Consider the following 14,121-nt stretch of genomic DNA (forward strand, 5'->3'; position numbering starts at 1 on the left):
GACTTTGGAAAGTTATCTAGACTTTGCTGTGCCTCAGTTTCCCTATGAACAAAGTGGAAAAAAAAACAGTAAAAACAGGTGAATTAATTTTAACAATATATTTTATCTAACCCAGCATATCCAAAATATTATCATTTCATCTTGTAATCAGTATAAAAAATCTAATGAGATATTTAAATTCTCTTTTGGTACTAAGTCTTTAAAATCTAATATGTATTTTACACTGCAATACAGATCAGTTTGGACCACAGCCACAATGTAAATGCTAATAGCCACATGTGGCTTATGGCTAGTGGCTACTGTATTGGGTAGCGCTGGTTTTAGTAGGTCTGGGATATGGGAGTTGGGACTGATCTGTGTAACCCTGAACCTTCTCCCTCAATAGTTTGAACCAACCTTCTTCGGCCATCAAACCTTTGAACAGACCTGCCTAGCAGCAGATTGGAAACTCTGCTATTTTTCAGCAGGGAAAAGAGAAAAAAATGGGGGGATTTCATCATCCATGGCTTATATGGTACATCTCCACTGGACAAACCCTTCCTGGATAGCAAGTTACTATGTGCCCTTTATTTGTTTATTAAAAATTTAAATTTGTTTTCAGTTATCATAGACATACAATATTTTATTAGTTCCAGGTGTACAACATTGTGATTTGACGTTTATATAACTTGCAAAGTGATCCCCCTGATAAGTCTGGTACCCACCTGATGCCATCTGTGTGTGCCAGTTATTGAGCATCTGGTATGGCCTGTTCCACAGATGTACTAGATACTTCAGATCATACATTTTTTCTAATTTTTTTTAGTAATTCCACAAAGCAGGTTTTCTTATCCCATTTTACAGAGGAGGAAAGTCAGCACATGAGAGATTAAGTATGTTGCCCAAGGTCGTGTAACTAGACGTGGCAGAGCTGAAGCTCAAACCTGATTTTAAACCCTTGTTCTTTCCTCTGTTCTTGCTGTTTTCCTAATAGGGTCCAACATTGTATGTACGTTATGATCTCTAAATTGAAAAATAAAATAATACACATAAAGAATTTAATATGTGTGCATCTGTATGTGTACGTACACATATATAGAAAAATGACTGGAAAGCTATCATCAGAGAAAAATTACAAACTTAAAACAGTTCTGTCCAAAGGGTGTTCTCCCTTCTTCTCTGCCTCTGCCCGCTGCCTACACACACTGGGGCACCAGTTGGAATGTCCAGTACTGACCAGTTGCCGTGAGTGTGATGGGGGAGGGGACAGAGCAGGTGGAGTTTCATTAGAATCGGGTAGAACTCAGGTGTTTGTGAAGTCTTCGTTTCTCTAATTAGTGGGGCTAGAGGCAGTGGGGCGACCAGGTGGCAGCTTCGGCCATAAACCCGGAACTTGGCTAGTGGCTGTTCATCCTGCTTGGGCTGCTCAGTGGGAAGAAGCCAGACTGTGCCGGGTGAGCCTCATCTTTGATTTCCTCTCTTCTGGGGACCGGTGAACAGTGATGTGGTCCCAGAGCGTGTAAAGGGCCAGGACAATGTGTGGGGGCAGGCACAGATTTAGTCCTTGAGGTCAGGCAGATGTGGGTTTTTGACTTTTGACTCTGACACTCCCGAAGTTTGTGACATTGTCAAGGCTTTGGATTTCCTATTTGTAAAACCGAAGTAATCACTTTGGCTAGGGCTCTTTTCATTGGAAGCTACAGAGACCCACTTGAGCCAGTTCAAGTTAGAAGAAGTACCTGTCATAAGATACAGAAACTTATCAGGCCAGGAGCCTTTATAGAGCTGGGCCTTACAAGGACTGCACTACTAGCAAGACAAGAACAGAGTCCACTCTCTCCCAGTCTCAGGGGCGCTCCCCTCTGCTTCCATTTCTTTTCCCCCACCAGGCTTCCTCTCTTGTCTTCTGCACATAGCATTGGATGGCTTCCATGGTGCCTCCATCTGCGTGATTGTCCAACTTCGGTGTCCCTTCATGTTTCTTAATTTAGATTTCTGAAATAGAGGCTGATTAGTCCAGCTTATCTTTTTAAGGCAAAGCAGAGCCTAGATGAGCCAGCCTTGGCCTGGCAGGCCACCTGGTCCACTGGGTGAGGCCAGACCATGTGGTAGGGTGGTCCTCAGCCCTCCTGGGGGGAGGTGAGGCCTGGATATTAAGCATTTAAGAGTGTCAGCCATAAGTGCTGGTGTTTCCCTGATATGTTTGCTTTTCTACCATCCAAGATGGTTATTTCATGCCTTCTCTTTACTCAGGCCTGCTTCCCAACTGCCCAGACTTGAAGCAGAAGCCCTTTCCTGTTTCATCGAGAAAATAGAAGCTTCTTATTCACACCACACAGTATGGACCTGCCTCCTCCTGTACCCATCTTTTCCACTTTGTCTCCCACTGGATTCAGAGCCGTGTCTTTGCTTCTCTCAGAGGCGAAGCTGTCCCTTTGTGCCCTCGCCTTGCTCCTACAGATATTACCTCTTGTTTTCAACATTAGGGTTTTCTCGCATGCAGTTGGACCCCTCACACATCCTCTGGTTTCTCTCTTGGCCCCCCACATGCTCTTCCAGGAGAACTTCAGACCAGTTGTCTATCCGAGTGCTAGTCCAAGTGTTGGCGTGTGAACCATTTATCACAAGTTGTCACAGGATTAAGGAATTTGCTCTAGAATGTAAATCAGCTGTGTATTATGCATAATTTAGTTCAGCTGACATAATTTTCTCATGGCAAAACTTTCTCAATGGAGGAAGTAGGATGTTGGTTTGCATAGTGGCACGAGCTTCCCTCTCAGACAAGTAACAGTTAGTGGGCCACTCTTGTAGTAGCCCTCATCTGAACCCTCGCCTCTCATCCACTGAAGTTACCCACGTCAGATCCCCACGTTGCCAAATCCAGCAGATGCTTCTTTATCTTCACTTCGTCTCTCGGCAGCATTTTGAAGCAGTGCCTTCTTGACTCTCTCATTCCCCAGGACTTTGCATTCTCTTCCTCACTTGGCGCTTCTCCCAGCCTCCTCTGCCTGCTTTCCTCCATCAGGTGCTGCAGGGCCTTCGCTGGGCCCTTTTCTACATCTACCTTGGCCTCAGTGAGCTCACCTTGTCCAGTAGCTCATGACTTCCAAATATAGATCTTTAGCCCAGACTGCGCTCCTGACTCATTTCTTCCACTGTCTCCTTGATATCTCCATGGCGATGTCTAATAGGCGTCCTCACACATGGATAGGTGTGAAAAGAGCACTTGATGTTCTTTCTCAAATCCTCCCCGCCACCCCGTGCTGTTCTCCCTCATTTCCTGAAGCAGGATCAGCACCCAACCAGTTGCCCAAGCAGCAGACTGTAAGTCCATCTGTGATTTCTCCCTTACTCTCATGTGCCATGTCTAATCTGTTAATAGGTCCTGTCAGTCATACTCTCAAAACATAACCCGACTTCATCCTCCTCTTTATCAGCACTGACCACCCCCAACTCTGAGCCACCCCTTTCCTCCCTGGTCTGTTCCAAGAGCCTCCCTTTTCATTCCCTGTGCCCTACTCTCCACAGACAGGTCTGGTCCAGCCAGCAGGAGCTTTTCAAAACATTCGCCTCCTTGCATGAAGGCCTTCATTGCCTCATGATGCTCTTGGGATACGCCCCAACTCCTCCTCATGGTCTGCAAGCCCCTGGATGACCCGGTTTTTGCTATCCTCCCTGGGTTCATCCTGGTTCTTTCCACTCCCTCTGCCGGCTGCTCTTACCCACTTTTGTCCTGGCTGGTCCCTTTTCCTCTTCTAAGTTGTTATCTCAGGGATGCTTTCCCTGACTCTTTCACCCTAGGGAGAGCGCAGGGCTGTGAGAGCAGGGAGGCCGCCCACATTAGCCTAACGAAGAACCCAGAATTCAGAGCAACGTGTTTTTCTTTTAAACCCTGACCAACCTGCACTGTCTCCAGCAACTCGAGGCTTTTTTCCAGGCCTCTGAGAACTTCTGAATGCATCTTATAAATGTCAAGATCTGGTCATCACGGAGGCTGGTGCCTTCGAATGTCAACCGCACATATGTGACAAGATGGAGACAGCAGTAAAAGGATCAGGACAAAAGTCAGGGCCCGCGCTCTTAGCCAGAGTGGCTGGAGCCCCTCTTAACTCTGAGGTCCCTGTCGCTTCCTACCTACCTGCAGCCAGTCCTGTGAGGGGCCACAGTAGGGTCCTCCTTTCAATGCCCGATGGGCCATTAACTCCACAGGAAAATGGCTACAAATCAGAGTGCTGCTAATGGCCTGTCTCTTTTAAAACAATTTTGTGAGGATGTGTCAAAGAGAAAATGGACCATGGCTCATAGCTTTGGATGAGGGATGCCATCCATTGCTTTGTTAGAAGCCACTTAATAGTATTTATAGACTGGATGATCTTTGACACTTTCCTCTTGCTCCTTGGTTTCCTCATCTAAAAAATGGGAGTAATAAGACTGCTTTGTCTGAATCACAAACTGCCGGGGTGAGTTCCAGTAGTGTCAGCTACAGTGGATTGAATGCCTTCTCTACGCCAAGCACCGTGTTACCCAGATTCTTGTGTCATGCAGATTCTTATGTCATCCTCACTACGGTCCTGCAGGGAGTGGGCACAGTTGAGGCTTTGAGAGGCTCAGTGAGCTCTTCCCGGGATCGCCGAGTGGGCTTGTGGTAGGCAGAGGAAGCTGGCTCTGTCCTGCTCAGCCAGCCTGGACCCCTTCCCTGTGGGCAGGCAGAGCGCCCCCTATGTGTGCATTTTCAAATCCTCACAGTCATTCTTTGTGAGAGAAACTTCTCATTCTGATGATGACATTGAGGCCATTGAAGGTAGGTGATCTGCCCCAAGCCCTTCAGCCAGTGAGTAGTATGTCCTGGAATTTGAACTCAGGTCTGTCTGAAGTTCTTTGAAAGACTGGAAAGGATAATTGGTAAAGCCAGGGGTTCCTATACCTGTCAGATCTTAAGAAGGAATAGTGGGTATTTTTAAAAGCCTAATGGAGATTGTAAATTTGCCCAAATGGGGTTGCCCTGAACTTTACTAGCTGCTTTCTGCTGTCATTAGTTCATCCCAGTGCGATAATATTAGCCATCTTGCCTCGTGAGAAACTTGGCCTGATTGTTATAAGAGGTTAGGATCTTATATCCACAAGAGAGTATATAAGACCTTTCCCTACTCAATTCACATTCCACATTCTGCCTCTTAACATGGTCACTTCGGTGTAAATGTCCTCTTCCTCATCGGGTGGTGACAGGCCACCCACTGCTGAGGGTCAAAACTGGGCACACGATATCTTGTTACAAAAAGCCTCGTAGAGGAATATGGGCGTGTACTGCTCTTCTGGCTCCGAGAGCTCCGGGATCCATGCTAGTCTCCCAGGATATTATGATGGACTTTTTTTTTTTTTTTTTTTAATTTCCCTGCTCCATATCCAAATCCTACTCCTTGGCTAGTCAGATACCCTTGGGAGCTGGTGACGCAGCGCCATAGTGCTGGAGAATTCATCCCGAGGCAGTGACAGCAGCTGCATCTAGTTTCTGGTGGCCTGAGGACTCCTGCTCCAGTGGCAGTGTCCAGGCGAAACAACCTGTGACATTGTCATGATCTGTAGTGTGGGTTGGGGCTCCAGTGAGGGCTGCACAGCTCCTGTGGGTCTTGCTTATTTCCTGAGTCTGGTCCTCTGGCTTTTCTGGGGATCCTGTGAGATACCAGAGGCCTTTGAGTAAATCCTTCTCAATTTAAATCAGTCAAAGTCTATTTCTGTTGCTTAAAGCTGAGAATCAGACTTGTGTGGAGCTGTTGCTCTGGGGTTATCCAGGGGTTCCATCCATCCCCGTGTTCCATTCATCCTCGGGCTCTGCTTTACCACCGGAGCACCCACCACAGGCCACAGAAGGTACACAATTCCTAGGTCGAGTGGGCGACTGGACTGCAAGCTCAGCCCATCTCCATATGTTGTCTGACCCAGATTCCGCTCTGCCTGCAACCCATCATGCACTCTTACACTGTGGGCTTACACTGCTGTCTTACACTGTAAAGACAGCACTGAGTCTTTCACTTCTTCCTCACCTTGAGTAGTGCCTGGCACACAGTGGGTGCTCAGGAAGGTTGGGATGGATGGGTAGAGGAACCAATGGAAGACAAGGGAAGTTACTGCCTCTGGGCTCTCCTCAGTCCCAATGAGGCTGCCCTGGCCTGCAGTCAAGCCTCCAGGCTCGGGCCGGAGGGGAGCCTGGGATCTGCAGGTTGCCTGCGGTTCAACACTGGAGGTTGGCTGGAGTGACTGGGATTTAGAACAACAGAGTAAGTAGGTAGAACTTTGGAAGGGAGAAATGTGGCCCCCTCTCCTTCAAGTGGAGGCAGCGAAGTTAGTGCTTTCCAGCCCTTTCATGTCACGGCATGCACAGGAAGCGATTATGTTTATATGGAACCCAGAGCCTTGTCCAGCTGCCTGAGGAGCTGAGGCACCTGCAGTATCTGCTGGCTGGGATACGCTGATGGTGGGAACCCAGGCATATATCCAGCTCATCCCCACCACCCACCCACCACTAAGGCCTCTGCGGTATGACCTCTGCTGTTCTTAACCCCTTGCCTTAAAAGTTACAGATATTTTTCCTAGTTTAGCATTTGCCTTTACCTTTATGAGTTCTTATTCCTTTCACTCCATCCGTTCCTGATCACAGTTCTCTCTACAGGAGTTTCTGCGCTTTGACCTGAGGACTGTGGCCCTTCCTGCAAAATCCTCTCTGGACGCGCCCTCCTAGCACCCGCTAGGAAAGATGCGGCAGCTCAAAGGGAAGCCCAAGAAGGAGACGTCCAAGGACAAGAAGGAGCGGAAGCAGGCCATGCAGGAGGCCCGGCAGCAGATCACCACGGTGGTGCTGCCCACGCTGGCCGTGGTCGTGCTCCTGATCGTAGTGTTCGTGTACGTGGCCACGCGCCCCACTGTCACCGAGTGAGTGCTGCGGGAGGGCAAAAGCAAGAGAAAAATGGCTTTCATATTCAGAGATTTTCCTGATGCTGAGCTCTTAAGCAGGAGCACCCTGTCTTCTCTGGTCTTTGACTTGATTAAAGTTTTTCCACTTTTCTGGGAGGGGATAGGGAGCGTTTTATCAGTGAACGTGCCATACACCTTATGGTCCACTTCATGTGCCTTTCAGACTTCAAAGCCGTGTGTGTGTGTGTTTCTTTTTCTCTCCTGAAATCGTTGTGTAGCTCCACTTGGTGAGAGGAGGGATCTCTGGATCATGAATGAATAGGTTGGAACCAGTGCTCACTCCATCCCCATTGTTTTGAACATGACTTTCCTACATGTCATTCACAATTTCCAAAGGGACTGTATTTCTTCTCTGTGCTTAATGTGATTTGAAATTTGTTGACTCAAAAGTGAAATATTTATTTTTTGAATAAAGGAGATAATAGCCTTAAACTGGATGTTTATCTTGTTTTGCCAGGAGTTGGCCTTGCTCTTTGTAGAGCGCAGGGAGGCGCTGTCTGTCTGTGGGGCTCCCTCTCCAGGCCCTGTCCCCCTTCCCTTCGCTCCCTCTCCCTTGAGGCTTTCTCCACCTCCCCTCCTCACTCCCTGCTATGAATGACTTCTGGGAAGATTGTGCCTTTTGACTGGATCATTCTAAGAATGACAGAATCTTTAGAGAGGCACAAAGGGTGTGTTAATTGGTCTGTTTTAGCAAAATAAGAGTTTTAATTGGAATATGACCACAAGTGCTTTTTACAGCAGTTAGCAAGCAGCAGCACAGAAATGGTCCTGGAGGTAAAAGGTCAGATTGGGTTCAGTTCCTGCTGAAAGGATGCAAATTGTTGGCGGTGTGGCTGAGTTTTTGATGCAGATTGCCCCTGCCAGCCGGGTTGCTTCATTGTATTCTAAAGGAATTGTTAGCCCCGTCCTGATAGAGAGGGCCCTTTTTGGAAGTCAGATTCCTGGTGACTGTTCCAAGTGTGTCTGCTCTCCTGTCATTGCTGATTACGGACAGATTTGTTGGGGGAGAAAAGCTTTTCTAATCTAGGATGCTGCATGAATCGCTGATGGCCAGGCTCTTACTGGGGACTTGGGGCCTCTTGGCGGGAGTCTCTCAGGAAGACAAGCAGCTGTTGAAAGGAAGGACTCCAGCGGATGCTCAGAGATCCCGAGATTGGCAGGGCTGACAGGGTTCTGTGAGCTACTCCTTGAGAGCTCATCTCAGCAGGAGACACCGTGCTGCCTTAAGCAAGTGCCCTGTGGCCCTGGAAAGAGATTTACTAAAATACTTATCAAATACAGAGGCTGCTCACATAAAGTTCCTCTCAGGTTTCTATTTTCCTCCCCCCTTAATTGGTTCTCTTAGGAGCCTCAGTGCTTCTTGGTCTCATTTAGGAGTGGAGAAGCGGAATGGTCTGTGGTCATCCCTGCTCTTCATGATGGCCCCTACTCTGCCCCAAAAGAGTAGATGCTTGAGGCTGGTACAAGGAAAGAGCCCAGGCTGCATGTTGTGTAATTGTCTCATCTGTATTTAATTCACAGCCTATCACTCAGAACTGTGGATTATGTAAACCAGCTGAGCCTTAGTTTCCCCATCGGTAAATAACTGGTAAAGTCACTCTTAGGGAAGTGCGCCCTAGTAGGATTTTGCCCTGGAACCCCTTGAGGCCACTTCGTCAGGTGAAAATGGAGGTTATCTTGTGTCATAGGATTGTTGGGAGGAATAAGTTGAAATGGTATATTTGTAAAGCCAAGTCTGGCACCTAGGACGTAGTAGTTACTCTATAAATAGTAATAGTAGCTCAGCATTTCACATATGTTAACTCATTTATTTCTCATACAACTCTACGAAGTAGGTACTGTTAGTACTAAATTTTACAGATAAAGAAACTGAAGCAGGCCAAGAAACTTGTCAGTGTCATGCAACTAATAAGTGGAGGGGCCCAGGTTTATTTATTTTTATGCTTTTGTTTTGGGAAATTTAATATGTACACAAAAATAGAATAATGCAGTATACCTCATGTACTCACTGACCAGCTTCAGCAAATACCACACATGGCCACTCCTACTCATTATCTCTACTGCCCCCCACACTCAGACACCCTTGCAAACGCATAGTGGGTTATTCTGTAGCAAAATGGGAGATGGAATTTAAACCAAGACAGTCTGGCTCGAGTTCATGCTCTTGATCATTAAGATCTATTACCCATTAATACTAATTTTATCCTTTTCACTCTTCCAGTCTAAGGAAATCTTTCCTGTCCAGGTGTGAGTGAACAGTCCTCACTTGGTGACAGTTCACAGGAACAACCGTAGACGCATCTTTAGACAAACAATGTGACTTCAGCTTTACCCACTGGGTATCTTAACACCCTGCTCAGTCTCTCATCTGTTGCTCAGTGGGAGAGGAGCTGCACCCCCATAGCCATCAAAGAGAAATACCTTTTCTGTGGGCTCCTTGTTAAAACATTTTGGTTTTCTTGCTTAGAACATTGGGTATGGTATGAGAAGAGCATGAGCTTTGAGAAGCAAAGACGTAGGTGAACTCTAATTCAGCCACTTTCTAAGCAAGTGACCTCAGTCAGGTCCCAAAAACTGAGCTACACTTGCCCCGCATCTATCAAGTTAGTTCATTTGACTATGTAGAGGGTGTTGGGAGGATAAATTGAAATAGGAAAAGGGCACGACATCGTGCCTGGTATATTGTAGGTGCTCGGTACCCTTCCTTCTTGTCACTGTGTTCACCTCACAGAACATACACCAAGGCCAGGCTCCTAAGGCTTTACTTGCCAGGCTGACACAACAACACACACTGTATTAATAGCTCCTTTAGGTGCTTCTGGCTCTGATTTTCACCCACTGTTTTCCTTTTTGTTGTCTGTCAGGAGGCCTAGTGGGTTTGAACTAGATTTTCAAGAGAAGGCAATTACTAGACGGGTTTGGTGAAAGCAGGCTGAAAATGGACTTTTAAAAGTTAATACAACTTTGATGTGAGCCACCTCTTGACAGGGACAAAATACCAATTTACTGTGGACTTGCTGGGTGGAGTTTAACAATTCTCAGGGTAAATAGTACTCCCATGTGGGAATACTGGGTAATTTTTTTTTTTTTTTGAGACACTGGCTTTCAAATTATTCCCAGTTATTCAGTGGCTTCAAGGCAAAACTGAATAATTTATTAGCAGTTTCACAGAAAGTCATGCTGGATTTCTGCAGGATCTGGAGCTCTTGGCTTTCATAGGCCTCATTACTGAGCCTAACATTTCTTGAAGAGCAAATTCCAAAAGATGAATCAAGTTAGAAAAGGAATAGAAACCATTGCATTGGTTTAAAAAGTGTCACTTGATGGTTTTTAAAAAATCATGATACCAAGATGTGTTTGTGTATCTGCTGGTTCTGAAGCCACCAGCTTTAATTCCTTCTAGTCAGTTCAAAGGCAGAGCAGCTCCCTCCCACCCTTCCTTCCTGCATCCTTGAGGTAACAGGAAGGAAACCTGCAGCCAGACTCATCTGTAAATTGGAAATGGTAACACCTGCCTCAGGGTTGTTAGGAAGATTAAAGAGATAATTGTCCTTCCCTTTTCCCCAAAAGGATCTCACATCATTATTTACTTGCTAGAGGTAGAAAAATAAGGGAATCTCTTGAAATTATAGCTCTTAGATTTCTTTGTGGAAGTCTGCCATCATATGTGTGTATGTATTTATATGTATATGTACACACACACACACATATATCTTCATCCTTCATAGCTCTGTATTGGAAGTATCCCACATGGTCTGTCACCTGAAAGTGTCTGCCTTATTTTGAATGTAGTTTATTTTTCAAGGACCATGTCTAAATCTGTTCTGTACAACATTTGCCACAGACTTGCTTAAGCATTAAAAATGATATATAGTATCTTTGGATCAGGGAAATAGGAGTAGCTTTCTCTCAGTCCTTCCAGACAATCTGTGTTAGAATTGGATAATTCGCACATCCTCTGGAATCCAGTCCTACTCTCCCCTGTGCTTCAAAGATCAAGGAAGAACAGTTGTACTCATAAGTTTTGCTTCACCCACTTTATCAGGCCTAATTTTTCATTATGGGTCTTTTGGTAATTCAGTAGCCAGTCTATCCTTCTCTATTCTGAATATTTTCTCATTACAAGGCATATGTCTCTGACTTTAGTGTATTTCAGTGGGGTCATCTGTATTATCTCCCTGCCTGCCAGTTCTGTGGAAAGTAGCCAGGCTTTTCAAAAAGCTTTTAATCCATTGAGCCTGTTGGATAATAACTTAAGGAATGTAAACCAGAGCGAGCATTTGGATGCTCAGTGATGCCATGATTTAAGGATCTCTCCTTCCTTTGTCATTCACTTTCCCGTTTTAATATGAAGGTTGTCTTTGAACCCTCCGAGGATGGAAACTTTTCCAACCTGTGAATATTCCTTTTCCAATTGAAACAAGGCATAGGTAGCCACATGCTGATCGCCTCAGCTCTTTCAGAAAGCATGTTAAGCCTTTTGAGATTAGGCCTAACTCCCAAGGCATCGACTTGTTTAGATTGGAATAAATTAAGAAGGCCCATTATGACAAGCGCCTCACCTTGAAATACTTCTACCTCCAACTGCATTACTGGTTCAGCTGAAGGTCTGCTTATCTATTTCATCCACTCATATTTTCTGTAGACATTTAAATTTTCTGCCTCACATAGTCCTCCTAGGTTGGGTTCTAAAAGATGTAGCAATGTGTATAAAAGATATATTTAAAGCAAAAGTGTACTATAGATTGAATATTAAAAAGATGGAAAAAGATATATCTGGAAAATTGAACAACAGTCATGGCAGCAACTTTAACATTAGCAGAACAATTATAAGATGAACATGCCATTGGGCAAAGGATGACATCTACTAGTAATGTAATAAATGATATTATAATCATGGGTATGTATGTTGCTAACAATACAGTCTCAAAATAGATAAAGCAAGTGACTATGGACAGACTAGAAATAGATCAGCAGCTTTAGTTGGAGATTTTAATGTTTACTTTTCAGCAGTGGATAGATTTAGCAGCTGAGAAGAGCAAAGATTTAGAAGACTTGAATGATAAAATTAATAAACTTAATCTAGAGAGGATAAATGTAGATCTTTTCACTCAACAGAGAATAAACATTTTTTAGGAGCACGCATGGAACATTAATAAAAATTGGCTTATAAATTTTCAAATTTGATGAAAAATATAAACCCACAGATTCAAGAAGTTCATCTCCAAATAGGGTAAACCAAAGAAAACCACATCTAGGCACCTCAAGGTCAAATTGCTGAAAACAAAAAATAAATTTTAGTGAGGGCAGAAATCAGACCTCAAACTTCTCTTTAGCATTTAGCATGAGAAGAACAATGCCAACAAAATTCTCAGGAGGAAAAAACCTAACCTAAGACTTATTTTGTATTTTTCCTTTGTAGATTGTTAATTTAACATATTTATAGTGCAACTACGTGCTAGGTACTGTTCTTGGCATCAGTATACCAGTGAGTAAAACAGACACACATTCTTGTCTATGTAGTATACATTCCAGTGAGGGGATCAATTAAACTACCACTCATGTATGAATGTCCATTTATAAATATGGAAAAATTAAGGACTATATCTCATGAGCATTTTATGAGGAAACTAGAAGAATAAAAAGTCTAAACAAGACAATGGAAAACTTACTGTAAAAGAATTTGCTATAAGATGAAGGCAGATAAACTGCTGAATATTAGGTTTCAAAAATGCTATAGCAGAAGTTAAAAGTAAGAGAGGGTGAAAGATGGCATAAGTATTCTGATTTCTTACTCTTTTATCATTAGGAATAAAAATTACTTAACGTTGCTGTTATACTTTAATGTATAAAGTAGAAAGGTAAGTAGTGAAAGAATAAATAGTAATATACTCAGCTAATTTAGTGGAGGGGAAGATGAGGAAGTCGAAGCATACTGTTGTTTTGTCACTGCTTATTTATGGTGCCAGTAGATAGAAGCTAAAATAATGATTATTAAAGGTAACCATTTAAGAGTGAGAAAATAAAAAAATAACACATACATGAGCAAAGGAAACAAGTCATATATTTGAAGTTATTTCAAAGCATTGATGGAAATACAGAGTGTAATATAAAATATGGTAACAGAAATAAGACCAAACAACTGTTATGTCTGTAAATGTGAAAATGGCCTGGATGGTACTTATTTAAAGAAAAAAACTTGGATTGTAAAGGAAAACCCACATGTATAACATATAAAAAAGATACATCTTAAAGTGATTCAAACAGTTGAAAGTAAAAGGGTAGGCAAAAAGTACATACCATGATACAAAAAATAATAGCATTAACATGAAATGCATTTCTATAAACATGAAAAAATGAAATTGTTAGGGAAACAAAAAGGAAGCGGTGTTCACAACCTCACTATTAAAGTTGAAGGGGAGCGAAAAACATAAAAGAGATGAAAGACACATGATGACGATAAAGCGTACATATAACGAAGATCTAAACATGAATATGTACAAAATGATCAAAATTTTCTTAACAGAAATTACAGGAACTACAAGCGGTGATAGACAAACCTATTAGTAAATGGAGACTTTAGTTCACTGTTTTCAGCCCATGACAGAGCAAGTAAATAACGGATAAGGGTTTAGAAGACCCAAACAACATCATAAAAGAGATCAGACTCATATGTCTAATTCTGTCCTTAAAAAGAGGCTATGTTGTTTTCCAAGTTCCAGAAACATTTAAAAAAATAATGTTACTCATGTAATATTTATCTACTTCCTCTAAATCATGAGCTCCATGAGATAGGAGGGGAACTTGTCTGTCTTATTAACCCTGTTTCCCCAGGAACTAACAGAGGTGACCAATAAATATTTTTGAATAAGTGAAAACACATAATTCATAAAAGAAAAATACAAATGGCCAGTAAGCCCTTGGGGAAAAAATAGCACAACTTTATAAACAAAGATATTTCTGTTCAAATAGCAATCGAATACCATTTCATCTATCAAATTGGCAACATGTTCTAAATCCTTGCTTTATATATATAAATGCATACCTAGATAATATGTCAATTCCGCAAAATGTCAAACAGAATAGGTAACACAAATAGTTCTTCCCAGTTTCTAATCCTCTCATGCAAACATCCAAGGTGAGTCGTGATCTTCAGAAAAGGTGCTACTTGTG

General features: G+C 43.3%; 1 long non-coding RNA gene across 14 annotated transcripts in view; it reads left to right on the plus strand.

Moving 5' to 3' along the window:
- The window catches only part of LOC105301901, a 62,853-nt gene extending 55,473 nt beyond the window's left edge, over window positions 1-7,380 (plus strand). For all 14 annotated transcript variants that reach the window (XR_002776153.1, XR_002776160.1, XR_002776154.1 and 11 more), the window contains one exon: window positions 6,647-7,380. This is a non-coding gene — a long non-coding RNA (uncharacterized LOC105301901). The remainder of the gene's footprint in view (window positions 1-6,646) is intronic.
- Window positions 7,381-14,121: the final 6,741 nt, after the last annotated feature.

Source organism: Pteropus vampyrus, unplaced genomic scaffold (assembly GCF_000151845.1).
Source record: "Pteropus vampyrus isolate Shadow unplaced genomic scaffold, Pvam_2.0 Scaffold254, whole genome shotgun sequence".
Taxonomy (NCBI): Eukaryota; Metazoa; Chordata; class Mammalia; order Chiroptera; family Pteropodidae; genus Pteropus; species Pteropus vampyrus.